The 17141-nt window shown below is 41.1% G+C and overlaps 1 protein-coding gene across 1 annotated transcript in view; it reads right to left on the bottom strand.

The window, feature by feature from the left end:
- Nucleotides 1-17141, bottom strand: part of SLC35F1 (solute carrier family 35 member F1) — a 249782-nt gene that overhangs the window by 209558 nt on the left and 23083 nt on the right. The window lies entirely within an intron of this gene.

Below are 17141 nucleotides of genomic sequence, written 5' to 3'. Positions count from 1 at the left end.
AGGGTTGACATCAAACCTTCAGCTCCATAACACTATCCAGCTATCTCTCTCTTTCCCAGACAGTTAGTAATCTCTACTGGTAACTCAAGCGGAAACTTCTGCCCAGAAGAGATTAAAAGAACAAAGGGGGCTTCAAAATCCCTATCTGGGAAATGGGAACAACCTCAGTGTTAAACTTCATCTGCATTCCTCTACAAAAAAATGCACAAATGGCATTATGGTGGAGATGGCTTTTCTGCATCATAAAGGAACAAATCTTTGCAAAACAAAACACTATAAACTCAAAGCAAGGTAAAAATTTGTTAAAATTTGAGATTCTCCATTTTAAAGTTGTTATACTGCTTCTGTTTGTTCTCAGGACACATCAGGGCCTGAACCCAAGTCTATTATGCCAAACAATGCCTGACATGACCGAGATTCAAATACGGCATCACACGATGCAAGCAGAACTGGCAGTTTCACCTAGTGCCCCCATCAACACACGCTGCATTTCCAAAATAGACCTCAGTTACATACCTCGAGTCATAAAACAGTTAGGGTTGGAAAAGACCTTCAAAGGTCATCTAGTCCAATCCCCCTGCAAGGAGCAGGGACATCTCCAACCAGATCAGGTTGCTCAGAGCCCCGTCCAACCTGGCCTTGAATGTTTCCAGGGATGGAGCATCTACCACCTCTCTGGGCAACCTGTGCCAATGTCCCACCACCCTCATTGTAAAAAAATTTTTCCTGATGTCCAGTCCGAATGTACCTCCTTCTATTTTAAAATCACTACCCCTCGTTCTATCACAACAGGCCCTGCTAAAGAGTTTCTCTCCATCTTTCCTGTAGGCCCCCTGGAAGGCCACTATAAGGTCTCCCTGGAGCCGCCTCTTCTCCAGGCTGAACAGCCCCAACTCTCTCAGCCTGTCCTCATAGGAAAGGTGCTCCAGCCCTCTGATCATCTCCGTGGCCTCCTCTGGACTCACTCCAACAGGACCATGTCCTTCTTATGCTGGGGGCTCCAGAGCTGGATGCAGTAGTCCAGGTGGGGTCTCACAAGATAGGCCTAAAGAATTAGGCCTAAAGAACTGTTGCTCATGAGCAGCCTCCAAAAGCAGAAGCTGAATTCAACAAACTCTTTCTGCAAGTAGCTGATCAAAAACTGCCCTTAGCAAAATGAGAGCAAATGCACGGAAGAGATCAGGTCAGGAAAGAGGAGAGGTCAGGTTGCTGTAGGTAAAGAGGGGCTGCTTAAGGACATTTGGAGGAGCCAAAAAGAGGCATCTCTCAGACAACTGGGTGACCTACGTAACGATCACAGCACTTAGACTCTTGTAGTAAAAAGCGATTTCTGACTAACTGGCATTCAATTACAACACAAAACCAGTCAGGGTTTCCAACTCCACCTCATTTCCATATCTCACAGACTAGCTACGGACACATTTTCATTTATTTATTTGACTATCTGTATCACTGATAGTTGTTTATTGATAGAGAAAAGGGAATGGAATATTAGCATATATTCTCTCTCTTCTAGAAGAATGAGCACAAAATCCTGCACTACCAGCCTGCTTCCCCCCGCCCCAGACACCCAGCAGCCTCGGCACACAATTACGGGTCAGTACAATGGAGCGTGCAAAAATTCTTTATATTGCTGTCACCGGTGAGACTCCAGAGAAATTTAATCTCAAGCAGTCTAAAGAACAGAGAACCAGAAACAGTCAACTAACAAACAATTTCCTATCAACATCAGTGCGGTTAGTGCCTTGCATCTCAGACATTTATTACAGGGCAGAAAAGGAAAAACTAACAGATTTTGATTTTTTTTCCTACTTCTGTAAATAGCACTAGTTAAATGAAAACAGAAGAAAAGACGTAAAGGCTAGTGTTCTCCTTTTTTGTTTTCAGTATAAATGCCAGCGATTCATTAAAGAATATGTGCAGGGAACCAGAGACGAAGCATTCCTACAATAGGAGTAAGTGAACAGGAGCTAAGGTCTAGTAATTATATAGGACAAGGAGCCCTTTCACCTTTCCATTTTATGGCCCATTTTATGGCTTTGGCATTACTTGGGATACTGCTAAAAGGAAAACAGAAGTGGTTATAACTACCACTTACTCAAACAAGCCAAGTTACCTACATAATACTCAAGCCCTTATTTTCTCTCTGCTTATTATCCTGTTGTGACTAAAACCCTCTTATTCTGAATTCACATCAGGGTGTTTCCACTGAGCTTTACATAGAAAAAAATCAAGCCACTGTATATTACATAGACTTTCAAACAATACTAAGAGATCGCTTTATTTGTAACAGCGGTAGAAAGCTTTAGTACTTGGCAATTTGCTCGGCAATTTTGTGGAATATCTGATCTGCAATAATTATTTTGGAATGCTGTCATTTTCCTGAAATCAATCCTCTTGTTACTAATTAATACCCAAAACTATCTGTGCTTTCCTTACAGAGTGATGAAAGACTTCACAAAGGATTTTTTTTTTCTCTGGAATAATTATATCAGAATATTTACTCTAGAATTGTTACTTCAGTAAGTTTCTGTTTGAAGATAAACCCCTTTTGCTACAACAGTGACTGGAGCTCCTCAGGAAAGGTTATATTTTTCCATTCAACATTTAGTTTTTCATCAGTTAAGATTTTCAAGTGAACTGTAGCCTCAACTGAAAGAACAGAAAGGACAAACAGGGTACTGAAACTTTCTAGCCACAGAAGAAGTGCTGCTCTGCACACAAGCGGCATCAAAATCTTCTTCCCACTGACTGCCCAAAACTCTCCTAAAAAGAGCACTAAAGGCCACTTCTGTTGGGTGAAGGTATCTCAGTTTTTATAATGTTTTAATTCATGCCTCAAAGTCTCAACATCCGATTCTACACTTCATCAGTCAAGACGAACCAGTTCGCGTTGCCTCACTAGCAGCTAGCCAAACCAATTTGCTGCACATGAGGTACTTTTTAAAAAGTTTACCTATACCATTTACTACAGTATAGGTAACAAACTTTGAAACATCTCCTCTGTATTTAAAGACCTCAGTGCCACCCAGGAAGGCAAGAAGGATGCTGAACATAGGACTCTTTCTCTGAAAGCACCCAACAGAGCAAGGAACTCCCCAGAGAGGTCAGAGATGAAGTATATAGCACTGTCCAGGTGCAAGTCTTACTAGGAGGCTCCTCTTTGTTATCAAAGCTCCAGAGACTGCAGTCAACTGTCATGACAAGAGCATCACCACAGAACATACTGATTACACTTCATTTTATATTATTACATGCTTAAAGACAAAGGAAAAAAAAAAGTTAGCCCTACACAGTGTAATAACACACAACTGAACATATCCTCACTTACCACATCAAAACTCAGCAGAAATATCTCTTTGAAACATAAGAAAGCTACAGACTTTGGCAGGTTATCTTTTCTTCCCTTCCCTCACAGGTTACCAATATTTGTAGGAAAAGAGAAACACATGGTGAAAGATTGTTTCTCTGCAAGAACATGACCTTTTAATACAGAGTGAAATTTCCAAAGGCAGAAAAGGCATCAAGTCAACAGGAACTGAGTGCCAGAATGTAATTTATGTTTTATTGTAATGAAAAGCAAGGGCTTAATTATAGGTAGTCATGGAACACCCTCAACCTTCAAATTGACTTCACTGGGAGCAAGAGAAGAGCCTGTTCAGACTTTTGACTGCCACCCCTAAGCCAACCAACCAAACAGCAAAAAGAAGAGTGTTGTGCAAAATGCAAACTAATTACTTTCATAGGAAAATTAATTATTGTGATTCCAAGCAGCTACAATGGTCACCTGATTGGAGGAACTCTGACCTCCCCAAGCCAATCAAGTACACAAACAGTAAATTAAACTCCAGCTACTGCAATGTGCGAGTGGCCTCCCACATGCTAGAACCCACGCTACACCCCCATGTCTGCGGTACATACCATAGTGAGAGCACCACAGCCCTACTTTCACAGGAAAAAAGCATATTACTGAACTTGGTTTTCAATACTCAGTCTCTCCCTGCAAGCAAGCAAGAGTGGTCAACATAGACCTTTGTCCCTTTCTTTTCTTTTTTCTGACACGCTATGAGCAAACCACAATGCCTAAGTTCTTGCACTAACACGGAGCCAGCAGTGCCAGCTCTCAAGCCCAGTCAATAGGCAGGCAGGCTGCTCTGAAGTCCCCGCACCAACCAATTTGAGATGCATGAGCTCCTGGCAGCAAAATAATTATTTCCTCAGAGGTTCTTATTGTCTCCAGCACACCATGAATTCTGTTCAAGTTCAATGTCAATTTATCATTCTACATTACTGGCGGCAGCTGACATCATGGGTGCAATTGTTAAAGAAAAGGGAAATTATTTCTGCCCTCGTACATTTAGAGTCCCTCCACCCACAAATAAACGTAGCAAACGGAAAAAGCTTTGAGCACTTGGAAATCACAATATGTGCTTTCTATAAAAGCATTGCCTGTGTCCAGCAAACCTCCCTCTCTACCACGGCTGAACAATATCAGGTACTAGAGAGACCTGAAAGGGAACATAAAGTATGACCTGCAAAAAGGTAGTATTTTTAGAGTACAATATGTTGGGTTTTTTTTCCTCCCTCAAATATGCAACACTTTCCTTAGGCTTGATACAGCGAGATGCTGACCGTGCTCAGCCCCTCTCTAGCAAAGCATGGCACAGCCAGCCTGGCACAAAACGAACTGCTCTGCTTAGCGGAGACTAAAATGCCAGCACCTCACAGGCTGGAGCCCACCAGCCTCCACATCAAGACCCTGCACAATACATCATTTTGTTTGCAAACATATATATATATATGATATTTTTTAAATAAAAGGAGTAGTAAGTTGGCTTAAAACTAGTGATATTGCCTCTCAAAATAAGGGATTGTTCACACAGAATGTGTTACTCAGTGTCAGTACAAAAGTGTTTTACCTTCATCTATCATCAATCTTCAACTCCAAGTTAAAAAGAAACTCAAAAAGCCACCATTTTAACAGAAAAAAAATACTGTGAAAGACAGAACTTGTTTCAAATAACCATTCTGAAAGTTAGCATTACTACACTTTTTCCAAAATAATTAAACAACTTAAGTAAAAAAGATCAAGTGAGTATCAGACTCATTCACAGACTCCAAAAATTCTGTTCCTGCCCTTGAAACACTGCATTCTGTCCCATGATACAGAAATCTTCCAAAATGGTATAAGCATGCCCTGGCAGTGCACAAGATGGAGGGGGGTTAAAAGTGACAAGACTTGAGTTTTAATCACCACAAAAAGGAAAAACAACGACGACTGTTTAATTCCATGTGCTGCAACCTGCGGTGTGTGCAGCACAACCCCACCAGCAGCTGCAGCCCAGCTGGTGACACCAACTCTGTCCTGCACCCAGTGGCAGGACAAGGGGCTGCGGGCACCTACCAAAACACACGGAACATCTGAAGATAAGAACATTTTTACTGCAAGAGTGGTCAAACACTGGAATAGGTTGCCCAGAGAGGTTTTGGAGACCTTAGAGACCTGGCAGTGTAACAGGCTTACATGCCTACTCACAGTATTATTAAGATTTGATCAAAGGATGAAAAGTTTTCTTGTTATCTTTCATTACCGGATAACGTCACAAATAGCACAGAAATTCCCTTCCATTAGGAAACTAACCTACATGGTTTTAGAAACTTCAAAGATGCTTCATTATTGATTGCCTAAGTCAACTTTCCATGGCCAGAAGGCATTCCCTCCCCTCCTCTTTTTTTTTTTTTTAGAGTCTGTGCAGACTGAACAATTAAGAAGCAGTTTAGCTAGTAAGCAGCAAGTTTTAATAGCCTAACAGATGTCCACTCCGACTCTGTATTTAGTATTACTAGCTAAAACCCTAAATCCATAAGCACTTGAATGCTTGTCACTTCAAACCCTGCACGACTTACCCTTCAAGGCAGCCTCTGACACTCCAAACCACCAAAACACTCCTCTGCCACCCTTCTCTTGCTTACTGCATGTTTTCCAGCTTCTGATACTGAGACTGGGTTGGAGACACAGCAGCAGTAAATCCTGAGCAAATCCTCCTTCTTGACAGGGGCAGCGTGTTTGCAGCACACGATTGTACGATCAGATGTTCTACTGTAATACAGAGAGGTCACTCCTCCTGCAACTGAGATATGCTTCACATGCAACCCTAACAGTACCCTCCCCATATAAGCGTTTGCATTAATCATTTAGATTTCCAATAACAAATTGCAAACCCAGGAGTGTCCTCCCTGGGCGTCCTGCTATGCAGCTAAGGTTCACTGCTACAGTGGGAACTCACTGATCTGCCATTTGGGCTGGTGAAGTAACTGAAATTACTCATAGCTTGTCATTCTCGTGGTGGACCAGCACTGGAAAGAGAAAGCCCTCTTTGCCATGACATTTCAAGCTACTTGGAAGCTCAGCAACAGTGAGACCCAGGAAAATAACGTCCTCTTCCAGATCTGGACAACAATACAGCCGTGGCAATATATCCTTCTGTCCACACCTGACAACATTCTGTGCCCAGTCTCCATCTTCTCCTACCTGCTGTTAGATCTCCATCCTTTCCCACTCCCCCTACAGCTCTGATTTCTCATTTTCATACAATCTTCCCAACAAATTGTCACCCCTGAGCAGCACAGTCTGTTTCAGTCTTGCCCTCATCCCCCCAAAATACCAGTTTCTTTTGGCCTTCTAGATCATGTCCCCTCTACACCTGAACTGGGAAACCTCTCCCTCTCCACAGCTTAAGTCCATGGTGAGTGCTAATAGAGGTTGCAAGGAAAGACAGGTCCTCTGTCCTCCATTCAAATGCACAAGTCTAGCCCTAAGGCAGCCCGCATAAGCCAGAGCTGCAACTACTGGGTGACTCCTGGTCAGCCCACATCTGGAGCACATCCAGTATAAGCATGGACTCAGCTGAGAATATGTTCGCTGCAATTTCTCAATGCCACATATTGAGAAATTCCTGAGAGTGAGAGATCGACAGATGGCACACGCTGCATCTCTTCCCTTGCGGTTCAGGTTTTGTAGTCAAACTCTGGAGGTAAAACTGGTTTTACACAAAACCAAAAAAAAAAAAAAGGGGGGGGGGGGGGGGGAGGAGGGCTGGCTCACCCTAGGACAGCAATGAGCATCAGATGACAGGACATCAAAGAGGGGACAGCACCAAGTCCCCATCACAAGCAGAGGTGTCAGCCCCCAACACCACCATCCCTCCAGAGTCACTCCAGCGTACTGCAGCCTCTCCCCATCACATGGCCCCAGCTTGGTGGAAGCTCAGCTTGCTAAAAATAACCTTTATCTTCTCATTTTTCCCTTTTCATACCCTGCACTAGTTAGGGTAAACACAGCTCAAGATGAAGGAGTGGAGCTGAGTTTGAACAGTATGGGCATTTGCTGGCAGAGTGCGGTGGGGAGCTGAAGGACAGCTTCAAGGTATGGGATTCCTATGCAAATATGGTGGCAACATGAAAGATTTATCAGTATTTCTAGAAGTAAATGGATAGTCCCTCATTATGATGGAGTTGCTATGCACTCCTCAAACCCAGACGTGTAGGATTTTGCTTTGCTATAAGATAGAAAATTAATCCCTTTGCTATTTTTCTTTTCAGTAGTTACAGAGTAAGCCGTTGGTACTACAGCATATTAAAAACAAGAAATAAAGTGAAATATAGACAAAACCAAAATAAATATATGCTGTTGTAGCACTCATTCTTGAAGTAGTTAATAATGTCATTTCTCAGGTTACATGAAGAAGCTGGGATATATCCCATTCCCCACCAAATCAAGGCTTTTGCTGTATCAATTCGGTTTAGTCATAGCCAGGCCTAAGATTTGCAAAGAGATAAGCACATAACAAAGCAAATTTATGTCAGAGAAGTTAATTTGCAGTTATGTGTTATGTTACGGAAGAATTTTACCTTGCAGATGAAGATACAAATACATCAGCACTCTGAGACTGCTAGTCAGCAAGACCTTTTGAAACAAATGCAAAGACAAGTCAAGTCTTCAGGTGGTTTGAGAACTAGCTGCTTTCTGTACCTCTACTACACACAGGAGGAAAAAAAAAAAAAGACAGAAAGATACCAATTACTTGAAGAACTTTATTTGAAAACTTAAGGCTTGATCTAATGCAGGACTGTTCTTGCTGTTTTAGAACGGAATGGTCAGTCTACAAAAAGATGACTCCAGTGCAGAGAAAAAGAGCTGAAATCAGATCTCCATTTAATACTGACTTACATGTGTCTCTCTCCATATATATATATATATACACACACTGCATTTCTCCTGCTTTTTAAATCCAAGTAAGAGTATAAAGCACAAGTAGTAAAATATAGGATATACAGTAAATTTCCATAACTGCAAGATGTATAAATACATACTCCTGCAAAATCTACTGCTTCTCCTTCTCACCGTAGCTTTTGACAGAAAGTTGACATACATTTGAAATATACATCGATGAAACATTTTGGTAGTAAAAGGAAAGGTCAAACCAAAGGAAACACCATGAGAACACATACTTAATATACCACTTTCACCTCTGGGTTAAAATAATGTGAGGGGTTCACAAGCAAATTGTATCAATGTAAATCAGCTTTGCATTGTGGTTTGTGCAATCTGTTAGCGTGCATTTAGGGAGAAAAATCCTCAATTATTTTTACCAGATATTCCCTAAAGCACAGTTTAAGACAGTTCTGAGATTAAAGAAATTGAAATCTTTCCATATGCTATTGAGAGTGCGTTGGTTTTGGTGGTTTTTTGGGTTTTTTTTTTTTAATGTATAGGGAAAACTTCCAGCTGCATAGACGCTTTGCTGACTGGAAATGCAAGCATTCTTCTCAGCTGGATTGTGAGACAGCTGGCTAAAACCTATTTGTAACACTTGCCTCTAAGATAAAATGCAAATGCAAAATCTCCCGATTACTTATGATCATTAAAGAAACCATATAATTTTGGGTTTCAGTAGTCTGTTGGCTTGGAGATCTGGCCCAAATCCAACTTCAGTAATTACTTTGAGATGCATCCTGTTGCCCTTAAGCTGCATTCAGCAATATTAACTTGTTTTCATTTTCCTCCCTACAGTTATGGAGAAAATGGTGCATGTTTTGTGTGTGAGCACTCTCAAAAGTGAGCTTCAGCAAAGTTCTACACATGTATGGAGAGACCATCCTCCAGAAACCTTTTAATCAAATCCATAAGTTACAAACAAAATTTCAAGTAAGCCCACTTCATATCAATGATTAAAAGTATAATCAGTTTTCCTTAATATGACAGAGGAGTACAGGCTGAGAGACAGATCTAGCTGTTGCTGGTGGCATCTGAATGCTCCCAGATAGAGATTATATCTATCATCTAGACAAATGGAAAAAAGACCACCAAAACAAACCCCCAAAATATCCCACATTTTTCTCACCTGCAGTGATGTAAGCTACATGCTTCAAATGCAAAATGTGTAGTTTAGAATATCTCTGCACGCATTTTAAATGCACTGCAGTTATGGGAAATCTGCATCATGAAAGATGCAAAAGAAAGACTGATTGTTCATTGTTTTTTGTTTAGAAGTTATTTTTCTTAAAACAGTTTGGTTTGGGCAAAGCAAAGGGAGATGTGTAGGAGTATAAGAGTAACAGGACTGTGAGAAATTCACGAGTTGAAAGAAGTGTGAAAGCAAGCAGGAAAATGTGACATGGTCAAGAAGCATGCTAGAAAGGAACAGAGAAACTAGTGAGAGGTAGAAAGCCAGGCACAAATGTAGGAAAAGAGCCTTTTGAAAGTAGATCAAGACTGGAGTTCACAAGGGAGCCAAAAGGTTCAACATTTGAAAGAAAAATCAGAGTCGGAACATGATGTCCCACATTGCTTCCACCATACTACTAAACAGGGAGGACCCCCCTCCAGGGAAGATTCTCCTCATCAACCGCTGGACAAGCTTCTCTCTCAGGAGATGGAATTCTCTCTCATAAATTAAAACCCTAAGTGACTGATGTAGTCTTATGTATTAGCACCCTGACAAACAGACATCCAGCGCTTGCAGCTTCTCCTGATTGGACCCCAGGTGCAGAATCACTTCTTCCTATGCCGCAGACACCACTGGATGAGCAAATCACACTGCACCTGGTCCAAACCCCACTGAAGCTAAGGAAAGGGCTGCTGCTGATCTCTGTGGCATTACAGGCACAACAAACAAAACCTGAAAAGCACAAGAAAAGCCAAAACACCAACTCAGAGGCCCTGCCCTGAGCTGCCCAGCCAGGCAATGGGACCTGCGCCCCTTCCCAGCAGCCTGCCCCACAGCGCTGCACCACCTCCGGAAAGGTCTTCAGGTGCTCCTGAAGCTGAGATAGCTTTAAAACTCTTACCTTGTACAAAAAAAAAAAAAATAATAATAATAATAAAAAAAATATATATATATATATAAAAAAAGACAACATAAAAGCCCTTTTAAATTCATCTTGCTTTGAAAGAGAACTGCAGGGCATTTTATAATTAGTTACTAACCCAGGGAGTCAATGCTGCTGTATATCTAGGCAAACAGATATTTTTTTTTTAATGAAAAGGCCAACTATTCAGAAAAGGTATCAACCAGAATAAATCACCATTCACCATTGGTGCAGGCTGATTACCCCGATGCCTCAGGATCCATAGCAGCCTGAAGACCTGCATTAGCTACAGACCAAGCAACCTCAGCACTCAGTTAACTTTACTGCTAAGCAGCAGCACTCAGCATTATTTCATCCACAGTGGAGTTCAGATTTGAAGAACTCTCAGAATGAAGGAGTAGTGGGAGGATACTGGATAAGTAAAGAAGCATTCAGTTCACAAAGGCTTCTAGCAATGCTGTGTTTGTTACTGATCGCCACTGAAATACAGCAAATGTTTCCTGCATGCATGGTCCTTGTTTAAAAAGCTCAAAGTCTGTCTTCTCTGGTACAAAACACAAAAATAAACATAGGAAGAAACAGCTAGGGAAAGACACAATTGTCCTTTCAGATTACATCCTTTCAGATGTGGCTAACTATTGCATTTTAATAGCATCAAAACCACAGCAAATCATTTCTACCACTAAAAATTCCACAAAGATATACTTTTGGGTGTATAGTATTTTTTAGAAGCATTATTTGCCTTTTATTCCTCTGTCAGCATGCATATCACTTCATCAGCCTCCCTCCAGTTTTCCTTCCCTCTAGAAGTGAACACTTCCTGTCTTGCCCTAAAAAATATGAAACCTTTGGAACAGAAAAGCTCATTTTTCCACTTCATCAGATGCTGCTGCTGTTCAAATTCATCTCAAGAAATAGTGCCTGTGTTCGTGGTCTGCACGCTCTCTCATTTTCCCATGCCAAGAAATCAGCTATAAATGCCAGAGACAGAATTTCTTCCTGCTTCTGCCCAGTTCACGTGAAAGTCAGCTGGAAACTACCACTCTGGTTGTTGTGGAAAATCACGTAGAAAGCAGTAAAAAAAAAAAAAAAAAAAAAAAAAAAAAAAAAAAGGGGTGATGCCAACTTCAGTAAAAAGAATCTCTGTTCTCCTATGTAGCCCTTGGGGAAAAAAAAAAAAAAAAAAACCGGGGAAAAAAAAAAAAGGAAGGAAAAAAAAAGGCAGCTTTATTTTAAATTGCAAGTATAAATCAGATTCAGAATCCCATATAACCCATAGCCCATCTGTGTCTAACACCAGAGGCTCTGGCCACTGAGTTATTTTACTGGTTTTTGCTAGAGATGCTGTCCACCACAGTATTGCAGATGCTCACCCACTGGTTTGTTCTATCTGTACCGGAGCAGACCTGCTCACATCACAACATCAAACTCCTGCTCCCACTATAGGTACCGAGCACCGACAGCTCTTCTGAAAAGCACTAGATACATTGTTTGCAGGTATTCGACCTCATACACCAGCGCTGAAGCCTGGCGGGAAGTGACTTCCTAAATTTGACCCACCTGTTGATTCACAAGTATCAAAAATGAAAGACATGAAGAGCAGGGAGGGAATTTCAAAGCCACACCTGGCTGCCACTTGGACAGACAAGCCTGGAGAAAGCATTTCAGAATGTGTGCACGTGCAGTGCAGATGGAAGCAGCAGCCAGTTTTGTCTTGTAAAACCTCCTCAGGGGAATGCTGATCCCCAAAATGACACACTGGATTATTTAGGCTTGCTTTGTGATCTTCACAGTACCCAAAACTTGTATGCATGCACACAGAGATATGTTTAGTCATTTCCTGAGTACATCCAGGTGTCTACAGTTCACTAGTTATTCCCTTCAGAGAAATGTCTAATGTACAACAATTTTATTTTCAGTAAACTTCACATCATATGATCCATGTTCAGTGGCCAAGAGCCAACAAGTGGGTCAAGTTACATTTCTTCTTGAAAAATCACAACTTTTTACTTCAGATACTTAGACCACATAGAAATGGTCTGGTCTGTTGCGTGTTTTCAGGAAAGAGGCATAACAAGGACTCCACATTAAAGAAGCGGCCAAACCAAGGCTCTTGGTATCAGCAAGCCTCTTCGGAGGCTAAATAGTATTCAATATTCATAAAGCTGCTGCTTTAAATATTCTGGTGGATATAACAACTATATTTTACAGGACCACTGTGTAAAATTTTAAATGAGGCTTTAAACTTGTTCACTAAATTTAATGTCTGTTTTTTTTTAGTATTGTTGTTTTTGTGGTTGGCTGGTTTTTGGTTTTGTTTAAGTCAAAGATTAAAGAAAATCCCATTTGTAAAACTGGAAAACTTATACTGGGAAATAAAGAGAGCCCACAGAACTCACGATTTCTCTAGATCTAAAAGGAGATTGTTCCCAGCCCATATCTCAGGTTTTGCACAGACAGACAAGTCTCAATGTTTTTTCTTCAGCTATCAACATTTGCAGCCACTGCAGAGTCAGAGAGCAGGAGACCCCATCTCCCCTCTACTAACTGACAGAATTAATTTGATTAACTTGACTTATCAATCGTATGTTTTATAGTCTCCAGAGATTGCACTTATTCTTTTTTCTTGTAGGGACATTAAACTATTAGAAAAATCTTTTACTAAATGTATTTGGCGAGATAAAAACCCTTATCAGAATTAGCTACGTTATTGCAGCTAAAGACAAGCTAGGTCCTTCCTTTCCCAAATTTATAGTTTTATAATTGAGTATGTCAATTAAGATTTAACTAAGATTTAGCAGGCAGTAGCTGAGGGTAATTACTACAAAGCCACTGAGGTAAAGATATGTGCTTTATTTTTCTAGAAGCTGAATTAATTTTATCTAGCCATTTTGTACAGCAACCATCTTCTTTATGCAACTTTGCTGCAGATTTGCAAGATCCTAGACCTTACATTAGCAGGCCAGAGGATGGTACTGTCACACTACGGAAAATTTTCTCTTCATCATTGTTTAAAAAAAAAAAAAATCCACCTTTCGTTTGTCCATGGTAAATCTCAATGCATTTTCCTTTTCTGATTCTTACATCTATGGTATCACAATTGCAAGTTAGATTTCCCAAACTCAGGTCTTGATCCTGAAGACAGAAGCATCTTTACAGAGCTCTGAAACTCTTGGTAGGAGACACATTTCTGAGAATTCCAGATGACACTCACGAAACACATTATTTTAAAGGCTTGCTCCTTAAAAGTGACCCATGCTTTGCCTGAATTGAATGAGGTTTGACAATGTGAAACATTTCCCAGGAAGAAGACTGCACCTCAATCATCAGATGCCAAGCATCTGTCAAACAATATCTTGATATCAACATGATGGTAGCACGAGGAAGACAACACTTTCCTCGTGCCCTGCTGGGTGGCCCCACGGCAGAGCTACATTATTGAAATAGGAGATATATCTGTGTCTTATTCAAGAAACACTTCAAGTCTAGTGTGTTGCCAAACACAAGCTGTATTATAGGACATCTGCATGTGATTTGTGTTTTTTTTTAGAAGTGTAACACTCAGCCAAATTAGAGCAAGTTTTCACAAAACAAGCAGATGGTGTCCATCAGCCTCCACACCTACTCAGTGTTAAGGTCTCGCTGAAAGCTCTGAAGGACTCTGCTGATATGGATCCTTTGCTAAAGTTAGAAGAATTATTAAATGATGTAAGTTTAATACTCACTGCTGCTTCTCCATAAAACAGACACTCTCCTAAAATTACCCCAAACTGATAGAAATTAAAACTGAAGGAACACATTATGTATTAGCAACAAGGGTTATGTTTGACAGCTTTCCACAACTATTCACTCATCAACGTGAATGCATCTGGTGTTATCCAGATGAGGATCTTTCCAATGCTGTCTCCAAGTATGAGGGGAATGATGGGACTATTTTCGCAACTGTTCAGAGTGGCAAGCTTGCATTAGCTGTACAACAGCCCAGTATTATCACTGAGCACAGCAGCATGAAATATAGGGGCTAGGAGAAGGAAATCAATGAGTATTTAAAACACCATTTAGTTGATTTACCTATAGCATGAAGTACTGTCATTTAAAAAAATCACATGGAGGTGTCCCTTCTCCAAATAAATGTCTGTACTGAGGAGATCATTTACCAAAAGACTTAAATGCTGCCACTAAAAGCAACACATTAAAATCAATTAAAAGGTTTTCTAAAAACACCCATCATCTCTCTCATTTCCTACACTCTTGCCAGCATCATTCCACCCTTTCATGCTCCTACTAAAGCAAACAAGGTGTTTTTGCCTCCAAGTTAAATAGCACAGAAGAGGCTATATTCCAGCCATCACAACATGACATCAAAAACCTCTCTCTAGGCACAGCTGAAGCATTCCCGGATAGGCGCATGTGCTTTTATTCAACTTCAGCGCTCACTTGCATAACATAAGTTTGCCTTGTGTATGCGCTGGGGAGCAGGTAGACTGAGTCTCCATCAGGTAGTGTTTCTCAAGGATTTCTAATTCCCTCAAAATGACAAAGAGAGCAACCTATTCATATTAATTTAGGAGCAGAATCCATCACACCTGACTTAAGCCATCAAAAACTACTACCTGTCAGATCACTACTTCTCTTTATTCCATGAAGAGGAGGGAAAGGCATATTCAGAGGACAAGGACTCATTTTTAAGACAGGACAAGGTATGCTTTGGGAGGGCACTTCTCCCACCATGAGCACAGAGGGAACGTGTATTACGAAACGCCCAGTTTAGAAATGGACAGCATTAGGCAAAACAAACCCCGATCTACATTACAATTAATAAACTATTCTTTATACATGGGTTCACTATCAAATTTAACCCTATGCCAGGTTTCATAGACAAAACTTGATGATCACTGAAGTCTAGGAGCAAAAATTGCACAAGTGGCATAAGGAGGCATTTAGGAGTCTAAACTCCATTTTGCAAAAGGGACAGTGCTGCTTAAGCTCTCACACAGAGAGAACAAGAAAGGTACAAAAGTGGGATCTGGGACTTCCCCACTGGCCAGATATAGTTTGTTACATTTTAGAAACTCACATATATTTATTAAACATGTACCCAAACTCAAAGTTTAAAAAAATAAACAAACAAGTCACACTGGCAATTTATCAGTGAAAATTATTCACTTTTTAGCACTTTCCAGCTTGCAGAAATAACTCGGGCTCCTGGTTGTGACAAGCCGGCTTCAGGCAGCAGAGCCTGCTCAGGTGAAAAGCACAACATTTGCACCAGGAAGAAAGGATGGCCAACTGATCATCAAGATCAATCAAGATTTGGCATCTTGAGATAGCCAAAAAGTGAGCATAAGTTTCCTCTCCTATTTTTCGTTCTCCACCTTTTTTCAGTTTGGCTAACCTCAGGTAAACTGAAGTTTTCTTCCTCTCTTCCAGCATGAAGATGTCTACTCTAAGCAGCAGCTCTGTATCTACAATGACAAAAAAAAATGGCTACAAGGAAAACTTCTCAAGCCTCCATCCATCAGCACCAGGAGGCTGAAGGTCAAACAAAGCATCATGCATTCAGGCACTACAGCAGAGGGGAGAGAGGAAAAAAAAAAAAAAAAAAAAAGAAAAAAAAAGAAGATGCAAGCTCTGCATTATTTTTCTGCTTAGCCGACGAAAAAGAAGCAAAGCAGCCAGAGAATTCTCAAAGGAGCAAAATTTAAAATTCATTTTAAATCACAAACTAACTTAACAGTTCCACTTGTAAACCTCAGAAAAATCATTACGTGCTCAGAGTTTGTGTGGTAATTTGAAAGACATGCCATTCTCCATTCATAGCCAAGCAGTTGGATTATCTGCTTTAGAAGAAAAATTCCACTCATTCACAGCCTCGGAGCGCGACTGGGGCTTCCATAAGAAATAATAATTAGAGCAGGGAGAGCACTACCTCAAGCCAATGCTACTCTGCTAACTCAATGGAATTTCACCCACTTATTTTAGATGCACTATTTGCTCTCAGGCTGGTAGGCAGAGAAATATGTACCCCACAGTCAGTTTATTTATTGTTTGGCTACAAGGAGATAGCCATTGTTTCATATTTGCATTTGAGAGGGAAAAAAAAAAAAAAAAAAAAAAAAAAAGAAAACACCTCACCACTTTTGTTTGTTTTTATCTTTCAAAGCAGCCTACAAAATGCTGTTTCACCTTCTCATGCAGCAGGTCTTTGCTACATTTCTGCTTTCAAACATTCACAGTTCTATGGAAAAGTCATCAGGGCCCCTGGGTTCATGCAACATTTTGTGCCGATACATTATTTTAACACAAGAGACTTAAAACCTCAGAGCAGGGTCCCAAGGGGCAACTTCCCGGCAGCTGGGATTAAGCAGCAGAGGGCTCGGGCCACAGAATTTGGCGGCAGCCAGCCTGTTGCAGAGGCCTGGATGCACTCGCACAAAGGCTTCATCATCCTTTCAGGCTGGGGTTTTATCAATGAACTGAGCAGATTCCAGGCGCCGTTCCCCCGTTGCCTAGCGGAGGGACACTCATTGAGGCTTTAATCACAGTTTAGGTGCCACAAAGGAGCGGACCAGAAGACTGCACTGCATAAAGCGGTCCAACAGCACATCAAAGAAGCGGGAGCTATGGCTGTGCCCCATCTGATGTATGCTCTCCCACCCAGCAGCGGCCGCCAAGAAGCTGCTCTGCTCCCCGTCATGGGAAACCCATGCAGGAGGAGACCACAGTCACAGTCCGAGATGTCACCCTGATCCCCACACTGCTCAGAGGGG

This window comes from Chlamydotis macqueenii, chromosome 3 (genome assembly GCF_036417535.1).
Source record: "Chlamydotis macqueenii isolate bChlMac1 chromosome 3, bChlMac1.mat, whole genome shotgun sequence".
NCBI lineage: Eukaryota > Metazoa > Chordata > Aves > Otidiformes > Otididae > Chlamydotis > Chlamydotis macqueenii.
Note: the sequence above shows the minus strand (reverse complement) of the source record. Positions and strands in the feature narration are given on the sequence as shown.